General features: G+C 44.9%; 1 protein-coding gene across 12 annotated transcripts in view; it reads left to right on the forward strand.

The window, feature by feature from the left end:
- Positions 1–15,418, forward strand: part of DMD (dystrophin) — a 2,510,493-nt gene that overhangs the window by 911,055 nt on the left and 1,584,020 nt on the right. The gene's annotated exons all lie outside the window — the stretch shown is intronic.

The raw sequence follows: 15,418 nt of genomic DNA on the forward strand, positions 1-15,418 counted from the left end.
TAAAATAAACAACTGATTTAGCATGTACATGAAGAAGGACGTACTACTCGAAAGGGTCCAGAGAAGAGCGACTAAGATGGTTAAGGGGCTGGAGGAGTTGCTGTACAGCGAAAGATTAGAGAAACTGGGCCTCTTCTCCCTCAAACAGAGGAGATTGAGAGGAGACATGATCAAAACATTCAAGATAATGAAGGGAATAGACTTAGTAGATAAGGACAAGTTGTTCACCCTCTCCAAGGTATGGAGAACGAGAGGGCACTCTCTAAAGTTGAAAGGGGATAGATTCAAACGTAAGGAAGTTCTTCTTCACCCAGAGAGTGGTGGAAAACTGGAATGCTCTTCCGGAGGCTGTTATAGGGGAAAACACTATCCAGGGATTCAAGACAAAGTTAGACAAGTTCCTGCTGAACCAGAACGTATGCAGGTAGGGCTGGTCTCGGTTAGGGCACTGGTTTTTGACCTAAGGACTAATGTGTGTGCGGGCACCTTGGTAAAAGGACCCCATAGTTTATTGTTTATGATTAATACAAGTCACTATTGTATCTAATATTTCAGAGAAATTTCACAATTTGATATATTTTTTTATTTATTAACTGCCTTTATCAGAAGAGATTCACTCAATGTGTTTTACAATTCCTTGAATAATAATCAGGTACTCTTTGGTATTTTCCCTTTCTGCCCCAAGGTCACAGAGAGCAGGCTGGGAGTAAACTTGCAACCTCAGGCTGCGGAGGCAGCCGCTCTAACCACTAGGCCACACCTCCCCGTCAGTCTCATGGGGCAAAGGAAGATTAGCCAGGTGGGGGTGGGCAAATCCACCAAGGGGCCCGGGTGGCTTTTCAAAACCCGGCACCTTGTCCGGGTTTTGAAAAGCTTGGAGCAAATCACGATCAGGCATGTGCTCCTGCCCAATGAGAGCAGGCAGCGGGGGTGGGGCTGAGACGTAACAGGGTGGGGATGGGTAGAACTGGGTGGGCCTGGGGGGGGTCCGGATTTTGCAAACGGAAAATCCGGTAAGCCTAGCCAAGAGAGATCTACATCTTCACTCGGATGATACTAAGCTGTATGTATTACAATAAGTTTTAACCCTTGGGGCTCCTTTTCCGAAGCAGCGCTAGCGGGGTTAACTCACGTGACTTTTCATCATGCGCTAACCCCGGCGCTGGCCGAAAAACTACCACCTGCTCAAGAGGAGGCGGTAGCAGCTAGTGTGTCCGGCGGTTTAGCGCACGCTATTACGTGCGTTAAACTGCTAATGCGCCTTCGTAAAAGGAGCCCTTAGCCTATATCCTGGGCTGGATTTAAATGTATTATGGAACATTTCAGAGACCTCCCTCGATTATGTAGGTGGTAAGTTTTAACCTGGGGGGTGGTAGGGGGGTAGATTTGGGTCATATGGAAATATATTTTGAAGGAATGATAGATATATGTTTGTAAATATTATAATTATAATTGTGAATCTATTTGAAATGGAATCTTTTGTATTATATTATATTACTTCCTTCAATAAAATGTTATAAATTAAGCTTAATAGATAATAAATTAAACAACTATAAAGCAATCAGCAATAGTCAATGATAAAAACAACAATTATGATTAATGTATATCACTTTTTTGTACGTGCAGCGTAAAGCCCTAAGCTGTAACTTCTCCAGCCTGGGCAGAAATCTGGCACCGACTCTTATCTTTTACGACGGTGGCATAGTAAAACTGTTACTGACTTGGAGTGGAAAATTGGGGGACTGGTATGCCGCCTTTTTGGAGTGGTTTATATCCAGGAACTTCAAGCATTTCCCCCTGTCTATGGTAGCAGGCTCAAGTCTATCTAATGTACCTGGGGCAATGGGGGGATTAAGTGACTTGCCCAAGGTCACAGGGAGCAACGTGGGGTTGAAGCCACAACCTCATGGTGTTGAGGCTGTAGCTTTAACCACTGCACCACTCTAGAAAACGAAATGTAGCAAACGTGAGCCAAGTCTAGGACAATCAAGCCACTGTGACATCACTGATGAGGTTGGCTCTTATTGGTGGAATGAGGCATTATGATGTCACAGTGGCACGATGGGCCACTGGTCTGACCCATCGTGCCCAGCGGCGATTCTTATGTAAGCCGTGGTAGAGGTTTCTACCATGACCCAGAGCGCTAAATGTTCCAACGCAGTTCCGTTGCGCATAGAAGATCAAGATAGTGAAAACAGGTCACAGGGTCAAGTCAGTGTCAAATAGACGAATATCGTACTTCGGTACCGGTAGAAGACTGGTAACCCAGCAAACAGTTGTTTTTGAAGGGTTCAGGATCATCCCATGAATTTTAAGCCAATTTGAGGTCGAAGGTGAATTGTTGGAGTGGTGACAAATCTATATTTGATGAAAGGATCGGGAATGCCATCGGCATAAATAAACGCCTTAATATTGAAATCTTGAATCAATGTGGCGAGAGGACTGAGAAATATATTGACCAGCAGTGGTGATAGAACAGACCCCCTCAGGGGCTCCACAATCCAGAACGAAAAGAGAGGAAGACAAATTGATAGAGGTTTGAAACATCTGGACCCCTAGACCCGTCCCCAGGCCTGCCCAGTTCCACCTATCCCTGCCCCAAATCCTGCTCTAACCCCCCCCCCCCCCCCCCGACAGTGATTCGTTCCAAGCTTTTCTAAACCCTGATAAAAGTGCCAGGTTTTGAAAAGCCATCCGGACCCCTAGATATGTCCTCCTTTTGAGCAAAACCCTACCTCAATCAATTTGCCTTCCTCTCTTTTCGATCTGGATTGTGGAGCCCCTCAGGGGGGGGTCTCGGGAAATCCGGACGTCAGGTAACCCTAGATAGAGGTATGAACTCTGAATTTTCGATTCATGAAAAACAATTTGAACCCCGTTAGGATTGTACTAGACTCCGCCAAATTCGCTCCTTGTCACAATATCTTTGTCCTAAATCATTAAATATTCTTATACATTCATTAATAATTTCCAAAATGGATTATTGCAATGCACTTTTTAAGGGAATTGCACAAAATGAAATAAGACGGTTACAAATAATACAAAATACTGCCATTAAATTAATAACAACAAAAAAAAAATTTGATCACGTAACGCCGCTTCTTAAGAACGCCCACTGGCTTCCAGTAACCCATAGAATAACATATAAAATATGTCTACTGACTTTTAAAGCAATGTTTTTTAAAACTCCTGCTTTTATCTATAAAACACTGATTCCCTATTCCACAAATAGAGTATTGCGATCTAACGAACAGCATTTACTGACAATTCCATCTCTTAAAATTATAAATACTAGAAGACAATTTATCTTTTCTGTTACTGCTCCACAAATGTGGAACTCCTTGCCAATCTACCTATGAAAAGAGCATGATATTGATAAATTCAAGATTAATTTAAAAACGTTCCTTTTCAAAGACGCTTTTGATTAATAACTTATAATCTGGAACACAATGATTCAATATTTAAAGAAAATAAATTCCTACCTTATATTTTTACCCAACCTTCTTTTAATTATATTTTGTAGTTCTTATCCCTTTTTTCCCTATACTCATGTCGTGTCATGTTTTTTGTCTCTTTTACATTTATTTTTACGGTCATGTATAATTAATGTTTTAATTTTTGTTTTTAATATTGTAATTTTAACTAATTCTATTTATATATATGTATGTTCATCGCTTTGAAAAAAGACAAAGCGATTAATCAAAAATTTTAATAAACTTGAAACTTGAAATCTCAGTGGATATTAACTGTGAAATAAGTGACGAATGATCGACCGGGTCGAAGACCACCGAAAGGTCGAGCGATACTCTGCATTATCCGCATAGTCCTTCCCTATTCCATACTCCACAAAGCAACTGTAGACATTAGCGATTTCACAAAGCAATCGGTATGTATTGAGCTAATGCGCTGAACTGTTAGCAATGCTCAAAGCCACAAAGAGCTAATTCAGCTTGAGAAACCGGACACTAACCCCCTGTTTTACGAAGGTACGCTCTGCGTTTTAGCGTGCATTAAGCATAGCGCCCCGGAGTAAAGGGGGGCCCTAACTGTAGCTTCGCATTTAGCTGCTGAGTTCCGCCTTCTCAAAGCCACTTTCATTGTGAGTTTAAAAGTGCCAGAAAATGAATCCCTATTAAATGCTATCGAAATTCCTGCTGCGTAACCAGTGCATTTCCTTTGATCATTTCATATCAGTGAAGCCACCTGCCCCTAGCCTCCAGGTACATAAAATCAATGAACTGAACAGGACACTTTTGCTCAGTACATTCAGTGGCTAATCTTTTCTTCTGATAATGAGCTTTGTCCAGAGAATGAATTTGAATTTCATTATTTCTATTTTGAATAAAGAGCTTACAGCCTGGCTGCCCTGAGATAGGGTTACCAAATCTCCGGATTTTCCCGGACATGCCCTCCTTTTGAGGACATGTCCAGGGGCTCTGGACGGCTTTTCAAAACCCTGCCTGACAAGAGCAGGCAGCGGGGACATAAGAACATAAGAATTGCTGCTGCTGGGTCAGACCAATGGTCCATCCTGCCCAGCAGTCCGCTCACGTGGCGGCCCCAAGGTCAAGACCAGTGCTCCAAATGAGTCCAGTCTCACCAGTTTAGCAGGAACTTGTCTAACTTTGTCTTGAATCCCTGGAGGGTGTTTTCCCCTATAACAGCCTCCGGAAGAGCGTTCCAGTTTTCTACCACTCTCTGGGTGAAGAAGAACTTCCTTACGTTTGTACGGAATCTATCCCCTTTTAACTTTAGAGAGTGTCCTCTCGTTCTCTCTACCTTGGAGAGAGTGAACAACCTGTCTTTATCTACGTTGTCTTTAGTCCCTGGAAGGTGTTTCCCCCTATAACAGACTCCGGAAGAACATTCCAGTTTTCCACCACTCTGGGTGAAGAAGAACTTCCTTACGTTTGTACGGAATCTATCCCCTTTTAACTTTAGAGAGTGTCCTCTCGTTCTCTCTACCTTGGAGAGAGTGAACAACCTGTCTTTATCTACTTTGTCTTTAGTCCCTGGAGGGTGTTTCCCCCTATAACAGACTCCGGAAGAGCATTCCAGTTTTCCACCACTCTCTGGGTGAAGAAGAACTTCCTTACGTTTGTACGGAATCTATCCCCTTTTAACTTTAGAGAGTGTCCTCTCGTTCTCTCTACCTTGGAGAGAGTGAACAACCTGTCTTTATCTACTTTGTCTTTAGTCCCTGGAGGGTGTTTCCCCCTATAACAGACTCCGGAAGAGCATTCCAGTTTTCCACCACTCTCTGGGTGAAGAAGAACTTCCTTACATTTGTACAGAATCTATCCCCTTTCAACTTTAGAGAGTGTCCTCTCGTTCTCCCTAACTTGGAGAGGGTGAACAGTCTTTCTTTCTGTACTAAGTCTATTCCCTTCAGTAATATGAATGTTTGGGCGGGCCTGGAGGGCAAGGATTAGGGCGTTACAGGGTGGGGATGAGTGGAACTGGGCGGGCCTGGGGTGGGTCTAAGCGTCCGCATTTTCTGAATGGAAAATCTGGCAACCCTACTCTGAGTAGGTCTACTCTTACTGTCAGAAGCTAAGCAGGGTCGGGCCTGGCTAGTAATTGGATGGGAGACCACCTAGGAATACCAGGTGCCATAGGCTGAGGGGCCCCATGTTGGGCAGCAGCAACACAGCAGAGCCACACACTGTCCAGTAGAAGGCAATGGCAAACTACAGATAGGCTGCGGAGTAATCCGAGGAAATACTTTTTCTACGGAAAGGGTGGTAGATACGTGGAACAGTCTCCCGGAAGAGGTGGTGGAGACAGAGACTGTGTCTGAATTCAAGAGGGCCTGGGATAGGCACATGAGATCTCTTGGAGAGAGGAAGAGATAATGGTTACTGCGGATGGGCAGACTGGATGGGCCATTTGGCCTTTTTCTGCCATCATGTTTCTATAGCCATAAAGCTCTATGACCTCACAATGCAGGTGTAAAGAGCCTTAGCCAATAGGAAGCGGAGATGCAAATGTTAAGAGCCTTAGCCAATAGGGAGAGGAGGAGATAGTGGATGCTGCGGATGGGCCATTTGGCCTTTATCTGCCGTCATGTTTCTACTCCTGCACTGTGTATGTTGTCATGAGTTAGTGGCATGATCTCATCCATCCATTATTAATGAAATATTCTTCATTGCATCCAAAATATAACATGTACTGGTTCTATTGGCAATGCAAAAAAGTACCAGAAGTGGGGTTACAAATAACAGAGATAAAGGCTATAAAAACTTAGAGAGGTGAATTTGGGCAACTTTATTTCTGAAACATATGTTTACTGTATTATAGGGTCAGTGGAGAGGGACAATTCATTTTTATTTCACAGAGATATACTTTTTTATACATTTGCTATTTTTTTCAAATTTGTTTCTCCAAAAAGCAGACTTTTGGACTTTTTTTTTTATTGTTAAAGGGTCTCATTTTTTTTTAAAGACATAAATTAGTCCATACCTGAGGCTGAAATTTGGCAGGTGTAGGCAGTTGATATTCCTTTATCTTGTATAAATTAATAATAATAATAACTTTATTTTTATAAACCGCAATATCGCAAACAGTTCAGATTGGTTTACAGAGCAAGAGACTGTATACAGGCAGCAATATTTTTTGCTGGTTTTGCAATTTTATAATTTCAATTATAATGTGCCACAAGAAACATTTGCTCCGTTTAATATGCTGAAGCTAAAAATGTTTGAGATGCCGTTACGGAAAATATGCTAAAATCTGCCGAGTTTGCAGCAGCAGCCGAAAAAGAAAACAGGATGCCAGAGATTGTTAGAAAAGGATAAATAAGACAAAGAATGTTCTGATGCCTCTGTATCGCTCTATGGTGTGAATTCGCCTTGAGTAATGTGTTCAGTCCTGGTTGCCGTATCTTGAAAAGGTTCCAAAAATAGAGTTCCAGTAGGTCCAAAGATGGAACGCCTGTCATATGAGGAAAAGCTAAAGAGTTTAGGACTCTTTAACTTGCAAAAGAAATGGCTGAGGAGAGATATGATAGAAGTCTATAAAATCTTGAGTGGTGTAGAAGGGTAAAAGTAAATCGGTTTTTTACGCTTTCCAAAAAAGCAAGGGCACTCAGTGAAGTTACATGGATATACTTTTAAAACAATAGTTAAGATCTGAGGATGTGATAACAGCGAATAGCACATCTGGGTTTAGAAATGGTTTCGACAAGTTCCTGTAGGAAAATCCATAGTTTGCTATTGAGACCGACATAGGGGAAGCCACTGCTTGCCCTGGGGTAGGTAGTATGGAATCTTGCTACCATTTGGGCTTCTGCCGGGTATTTGTGATCTGGATCGGTCACTGCTAACTGACCATGACAACTTGACAGACTTTTATGATTTATTCTGTAGAAAGGACGACTGGATGAAACTGAAAGAAGCCAAGAGAGAGATACGTCTGGCGAAAGCACGAATGGAAGAGCAAATGGTTAAAAATGTAAAAAAGGGAGACAAAACGTTTTTCCAGTATATTAGTGAAAGAAGGAAGATGAAAAGTGGAAAGCAAACGTGTTAAACAAATACTTCTGTTCTGCGTTCACGGAAGAAAATCCTGGAGAAGGACTGCGAATGGCTAGCAAAGTTACACTTGAGAATGGAGTGAAGGTGGACAAAGCTTTGGGATCGGACGGGATCCATCCCAGGATATTGAGGGAGCTCCGAGAGGTTGTGGTGGGTCCACTTAAGATTTGTTCAATTAATTCCTGGAGATGGGAGGAGTTCCATGAGATTGGAGAAGAGCGGTTCCCAAAAGCGGTCACATAGATGGAGGGAAACTACAGGCTGGTAAGCCTCACTTGAGTTATTGGAAAAATAATGGAAGTCTTGCTGAAGGAAAGAATAGTGAATTTCCTAGAATCTACTAGGTTACAAGGTCCAAGACTAAAGGTAAATCATGTCAAATGAATCTGATTGAATTCTTTGACTAGGCGAACAGAAAACTGGATCTAGGACATGTGCTAGATGTAATTTACTTAGATTTCAGCAAAGCCTTTGAGATGGTTCCTTAGAGGAGGCTCTTGAACAAACTTAACAGGCCCTCACTAAGCCTAAAGTCAGGCTTCAAATAATATAGTAATAACAGAGATGGCTTATGATCTGGCATCAACTGATGTCCCGCTGTGCAGCCTCATTCATTCAGTATTTATTCTCCTATTTCTGAGAGTCAGTGGCCATTGGTGGCTCTGCCTCTCACTTGAGTGAACTACTCTAGTGATGTCATTTCCTGTCTGTGCTGCAGAATGATGGTGAATTCCTTCAAGGGACTTAAGCTGCTAGTCAATGACTAGAAGACAACTATATGGGTGAAAATGCATTAGAAACATTTTGATTCACAATAGAAAGGATTTCCTTGAATAAACATACTGGCAGAGGAAGCTGCCACCATATTTCTTCCTCTGTGCAATCATAAGAGCATGATTGGATGGTTTTCAAAATGGCCGCCAATGATTTGGAGAAGAGCTGCAGAGCAATGCACATCCAGTCTCCTTTTCGGAGTGTGTGAAGAAATATTTAAAGCAGGTGTTTAATCTGTCAGCTTATATTTACATGTCTTAAAATTAATGCTTATTTGGATAATGACTGTGCCCCTCCCCCGCTCAAATGAACAGCATTTATGTCATAAATATAGCTTTTTAATTTTTTTGACAGCTACTTATTAAAGCAACAACTTCAAGTCAACTGCTTCTATTTAAACGATTAGTCCTACTGGCTGTGAAGTACTTTGAACATAATTGAATTGCTCACAGGTCAGCGTAGTGATAATAAAATCCATGTACGTTCAGAAGGGAAGATTTGAACGAAAATACAATAAATGCTTTGACATATTTTTTTCCCCACATTAACAAAATGATTTCGCATAGAATAACTGTCCTCTTCAAAAACGGTACAGAGGTGTGCGTTTCTTTTGAAAGAAAATGACAATTGCAACATAATTCAATGCAAATCCAAATTAAAGGCAACACATTGGAAGGGAGAGGGGGCACTTTTGTTTCATTTATAACACACTTTGGGTATGATTCAACATATAGGCCTGGATTCAAAAAGGAATAGGTTACCAGACGTCCGGATTTCCTTTTGAGGACATGTCCGGGGGTCCGGTCAGCTTTTCAAAACCCTGCACTCTCTCCGGGTTTTGAAAAACTCTCCTTCGGGTAGGAGGCTTCTGTGCAGGCACGGATGTGACACAATGACATCACACGCATGCCTGCGTGCACATGATGTCATGGCTTCACATCTGCGCGTGTGCGGATGCCCTGCCCGACGAGAGCAGACAGCAGGGGACAAGGCTGAGGCAGGATTCAAGAGGAGATGCAATGGGGATGGGTGATATTGGCAGGACTGGGGGCGGGTCTAGGTGTCCGGATTTTCCAGATGGAAAATCTGATAATCCTAGTTAAGAAGGTTCCACCGGCAACTAAGTTAATTGTTTTAATTGGCTATTAATAGTGTGGCAAAAAAAAACTAATTAAAATCAAATTAAAAGAAAAAAAATAGGCGCCATGAGATGCCTGCGAACGCAGTGCCAGAATCGCATCTACACAGATGCTTAGCAGCACCGAACGTCAAACCGGGTGTGGTTATGGGAGGGCTTGATGCTCCGCGCCACTAAGGGTCATTCTACATTGAAGGTAGGCGCCAGAAACGTAGGCCTGTGAAACTCTGGCCTACGTTTCCAGCACCTACCTATGACGCGGGTCGCGATTCTGAAAATGGCGCCGCAATCTGAGTGACACCCTTTTTTTCAGACGCCTGCTGATTACGGCGCCACTTTCAGAATCCGGGCCATAGTGCCCCAAAAAAATCAGCAACGACTGGAACAAGTCTTAGCACGATTCTACAAAACGCACGTACCTTTTACAGAATCGTGCTAGTGCCTGTTCATCACATAAATTTTTAGGTGCACCCAGTGGCATAGTTAGGGGGAGTGGCCCGCCCCTTGCCTTCCCGGGCAGAAGGTTACTGACCACGTTGGCATCGGCATTCTCTGCGACATCACTTCCGGGACCCGCGCCTAGGAAGTGGCGTCAAAGGGCAAACCGACACCGACGTGGGCATGCTGCTCCTGCTGGAGAAAGGGGAAAGGGAAGGGGGAGAGGGTGGGGGAAGGCTGAAACTAGGCCTACTGTAAATGCGCTTGCCTAAGAGCTCCTTTTACAAAGGCGCGCTAGCGGTTTAATGTGCGTGCTAAACCGCCGGATGCGCTAGCCGCTACCGCCTCCTCTCAAGCAGGGGGTAGTTTTTGGCCAACACGGGGGTTAGCGCGTGATGAAAAGTCATGCGTGTTAACCTCGCTAGCGCGCCTATGTAAAAGGAGCCCTAAGTTGTGTGTGGATCGGGCATATGCTTTAACGGTGCATGTTATCTTTTAGGAACGCCAACGGTCTGCCCCAACCATGCCCCCTTTTCAGTTTCGCGCACTGCAAATGGCGCATACTTCCGTGCTTTCCAAGTCGTGCACATAACTTTTTTACTAGTTCCAATTAACATCAATTATAAGGTGTTAATGGCCAAATTATCAGCACTGATTAGGCCTATTAAGCTCTGCACGCAAATTGGCCGTGTTCACCTTCTTGAGAATTTGGGGGTTTGGGGTTAATTCTACAAAAGGCAGCTAAAATCAGGCACTAATTAGGTGCCCAGCTGTAGGAGTACAAGTGGGAGATAACAGTCGTTGAGTGCCAACATAGGGGTGAAATGCACATAACAAAAACCAGGAGAACTGTGGAACTGATCATCTTGATGAAATCTTTATTTGAACGAGGTGCAAAGAAAAATCAAAATGAAACACAATATTAAACATAGTAAAAAGTTTGTGGTATAGACCCGACACGGGCCGTGTTTCGGTCGTAAAAGGCCTTCTTCCGGGGTCCGGTGTTGCTATGGAGGAGAGGAGGAGAAGCAGAGGAGAGGAGCAGCGTCGGGGTTCCCCTGTTCAGTGCCGAGGAGAGGAGCAGTGTTGGGCCGAACACAGGAGGGGAAGAAACACAGGAGGAAGGAGAAGGCTCGGGGAAGCGGCGAGAGTTCGCTCTGCCCACCCCCACCACGTCATAGGCAGCGCCGGACTCCCTCTTGAAAGGGGAGGAGCCAGCGTGGCTCACGCGGCCGAGGAGAGGAGCAGTGTCGGGGTTCCCCTGTTCGGTGCCGAGGAGAGGAGCAGCGTCGGGCCGAACACAGGAGGGGAAGGAACACAGGAGGAAGCAGAAGGCTCGGGGAAGTGGCGAGAGTTCGCTCTGCCCACCCCCACCGCGTCAGAGGCAGCACCTGACTCCCTCTTGAAAGGGGAGGAACCAGCACAGCACACGCGGCCGAGGAGAGGAGAGGAGCAGCATCAGGGTTCCCCTGTTTGGTGCCGAGGAGAGGAGCAGCGTCAGGCCGAACACAGGAGGGGAAGGAACACAGGAGGAAGCAGAAGGCTTGGGGAAGCAGTGAGAGTTCTCTCTGCCCACCCCCACCGTGTCAGAGGCAGCGCCGGACTCCCTCTTGAAAGGAGAGGAGCCAGCTCGGCACACGCGGCCGAGGAGAGGAGAGGAGCAACGTCGGGGTTCTCCTGTTCGGTGCCGAAGAGAGGAGCAGCGTTGGGCCAAACACAGGAGGGGAAGGAACACAGGAGGAAGCAGAAGGCTCGGGGAAGAGGCGAGAGTTCGCTCCGCCCACCCGCACCGTGTCAAAGGTAGCGTCGGACTCCCTCTTAAAAAGGGAGGAGCCAACGGCGCACAGCCGTTCGGCGCGCGGAGAAGGCGAGCGGCAAAGGCGCTTACCTTAGCGAGAGCGCCTTTACAAAAGGCCTCAAGAAGGGCCAAGTCACTACACCCAAGAGCACCAGGGAAGGACTGAAAGGTAAGGAAGAAGCAGGCGCAGAAGGAATAAATGCACACAAGCAACAGTAAGCTAAGGCAAGGTAGAGAGCAAAGGCAGCACACACAAGAAGAAGGCAGGAAGCAGGCACAGAAAGAACACGTAATCTTAACTGTTATCTTAAAGTAGGAAGGACAATGGAAGCAGAGGAAAACCAGAAGATAAGCTTTCCAGTGTTCTGCACAGACTGTCATATGTATGACTACCTCCCCTCGGGGAGGCAGTCATATGTATGCGGTCAGTGTCAGGAGCTGAAAAGCTTGAAGAAGGAAGTCAAGCGACTAGAGGACAAGATACAGGAGCTAGAAGGACTTTACACCACGGAGGACCCAATCAAGACAGCTGAAGACTTCATGAGTGAGAGACACATCGAGGAAGAAGTCAGGGAACTTGAGAAATTCATTGAGGAAGCATACAGGAGGAGGGTGGAAGAGAATGAACTTCAGATGAAAAATGAAGTTATACCAACACCATCATGGAAGGAAGAACAAGAAGCAGATGACCTCAAAGAAAACACCTACAGAGGAATACCGCACGAGGGGAAAGAATTGGCTAGTCGATGCCCAGAAGAAGAAAGAGCGAAGCACACCGAGGACATTGACCTGAGACCGAAGCGAAAATTGAAGAAGGGAAAGTCAGCGATCCTAGTGGGAGACTTGATCCTGAGGCATGTGGACAGCCACGTAGCAGGAGGGAGAGAGGATCGGCTGGTGACCTGCCTCCCAGGAGCGAGGACCAAGGACATCATGGACAAAATTGGAAAGATCCTGGAAGGAGCTGAGATGGAAGAGATCACAGTAATGATCCACATCGGGACGAATGATGTCAGCAGGAGAGACTACAGAAGAAGCACACTGATAGAACAGCTCAAGATCTGGGAAGGAAGCTGAAGATGAGGACCTAGAAGATAGCATTCTCAGAGATCCTACTAGTACCAAGGGCAGATGTGAAGAGGCAGGAGGAACTACAATCGATGAGGAAATGGTGTGAGGAAGAAGGATTCCACTTCGTGAGGAACTGGACAACGTTCTGGGGCAAGAGCAAGCTCTATAGGAGGGATGGACTGCACCTGAGCGCGGCGGGAACCAGACTTCTAACAAACAACGTCAAGAGAGGAATAGAACAGGCTTTAAACTAAGAGGAAGGGGAAAGCCGACAGTCAACCAAGCGTCGACAATTCAGAAGAAGGTATCCTGTGAAGATACTAAGGGGAAACAAGGCTGGGATGAAACAAGAGACAAATTACAGGAGTCAACTAACCCAGAAGAGGAGGCTAGAAAGATTGTGGCAAATGAGAAGACATTAAAGACCGAAGCACAGAGAAAGGAAATGAAGACAACAAAATACCAGGATCTAAATTGCATATATACTAATGCAAGGAGCCTAAGAAACAAAATGGGGGAATTAGAGGCCATGGCCAATGCAGAGAACATAGACATCATTGGAATCTCTGAAACATGGTGGAATGAGGAAAGCAAATGGGATACAGCACTGCCGGGGTACAAGCTCTATCGCCAGGATAGGTCAGGACAGAAAGGAGGTGGAATAGCACTATACATAAAAGAAAGCATACAATTGACAAGAATGGACACAGCAGACATGACTAACAAGCTGGAATCGCTATGGGTTAAAATACCGGGAAGGAAAGAGCATGAAATAAAGATGGGCTTATACTATCATCCACCCGGGCAAACCAGAGATATCGATGAAGAAATGGAAGCCGAGATGAAGCGAGAATGCAAAAGCGGTAACACGGTTATTACGGGAGACTTCAACTACCCCGGGATAGACTGGAGTCTTGGAAGCTCAAGATGCGCTAGGGAGACAGAATTCTTGGAGGCTACACAAGATTGCTTCATGGAGCAGCTTGTTGGAGAACCGACGAGAGGAAATGCAACTCTGGATCTAATCCTAAATGGGTTCCGGGGACCTGCAAAGGAAGTGGAAGTAGTGGGACCATTGGGAAACAGCGATCATAATATGATCAAGTTCAAGGTTGATGTAGGAAAGAGAACCATAGTGACAACTTTTAACTTCAGGAAAGGAAACTATGAAGCAATGAGGGGAATGGTAAGAAAGAAACTTAGGAACATTTCCAAAAAATGGCAAACGGTAGACCATGCCTCGTCTTTTTTCAAGGACACAGTGAGTGAGGCGCAAAATCTGTATATCCCCAGATTCAGAAAGGGGTGCAAAAAGAGTCGAACAAAAGACCCGGCATGGATAACTAATATAGTGAAGGAAGCGATAGGCAATAAGAAAAATTCATTCAGAAAATGGAAAAAGGACAAAACTGAGGGGAACTGGAAAGAGCACAGGAAGTATCAAAAAGAATGTCACCGTGTAGTCCGAAAAGCCAAAAGAGAGTATGAAGAGAGGCTAGCCAGGGATACACGAAATTTCAAACTGTTCTTCAGAAATGTTAAAGGGAAGCAGCCGGCTAGGGAGGAGGTGGGACCACTGGATGACGGAGACAAGAAGGGAGTGGTGAAGGAGGAGAAAGAGGTCGCAGAAAGACTTAACATGTTCTTTTCGTCTGTATTTACAAATGAAGACACAACCAACATACCGGAACCTGAGCAATTCTTCAATGGAAGTCAAGCAGAAAAATTAACATCCATGGAAGTGAGCTTGGAAGATGTACGCAGGCAGATAGAAAAAACTAAAACCTGACAAATTCCCAGGTCCGGACGGAATCCATCCAAGGGTTCTGAAGGAATTAAAGGAAGAGATAGCGAAACTACTGCAGCAAATTTGCAACCTATCCCTGAAAACAGACGTGATCCCGAAGGATTGGAAGATAGCCAACGTCACGTCCTTCTTTAAAATGGGATCAAGAGGTGACCCAGGAAACCACAGATCGGTTCCAGGGAAAATGGTGGAAGCACTGATAAAAGAAAACATCGATGAACATTTTGAAAGAAATGAACTTCTGATAACCAGCCAACATGGTTTCTGCAAGGGGAAATCGTGCCTAACTAACTTATTGCACTTCTTCGAAGGAATTAACATACGGATGGACAGAGGAGACCCCATAGACATCATATACCTAGATTTCCAAAAAGCCTTTGACAAGGTGCCTCATGAACGTCTACTCCGGAAACTGAAGAACCATGGGATGGACGGAGATGTACAAAGATGGATCAGAAACTGGTTGTCGGGTAGGAAACAGAGGGTAGGGGTGAAGAGCCACTACTCGGACTAGAGGAGGGTCACGAATGGTGTTCCACAGGGCTCGGTGCTCGGGCCGCTGCTATTTAATATATTCATAAATGAACTAGAAACTGGGATGAAGTGTGAGATAATAAAATTTGCAGACAACACCAACACCAAACTATTTAGTGGAGCTCGGACTAAGAAGGACTGCGAAGAATTGCAAAGGGACTTAAAAAAACTAGGGGAATGGGCGACAAGATGGCAGATGAAGTTCAATGTTGAGAAATATAAAGTATTGCATGTGGGAAGCAGAAACCTGAGGTACAACTATACGATGGGAGGGATGTTATTGAATGAGAGTACCCAAGAAAGGGACTTGGGGGTAATGGTGG

Source organism: Geotrypetes seraphini, chromosome 6 (genome assembly GCF_902459505.1).
Source record: "Geotrypetes seraphini chromosome 6, aGeoSer1.1, whole genome shotgun sequence".
Taxonomy (NCBI): domain Eukaryota; kingdom Metazoa; phylum Chordata; class Amphibia; order Gymnophiona; family Dermophiidae; genus Geotrypetes; species Geotrypetes seraphini.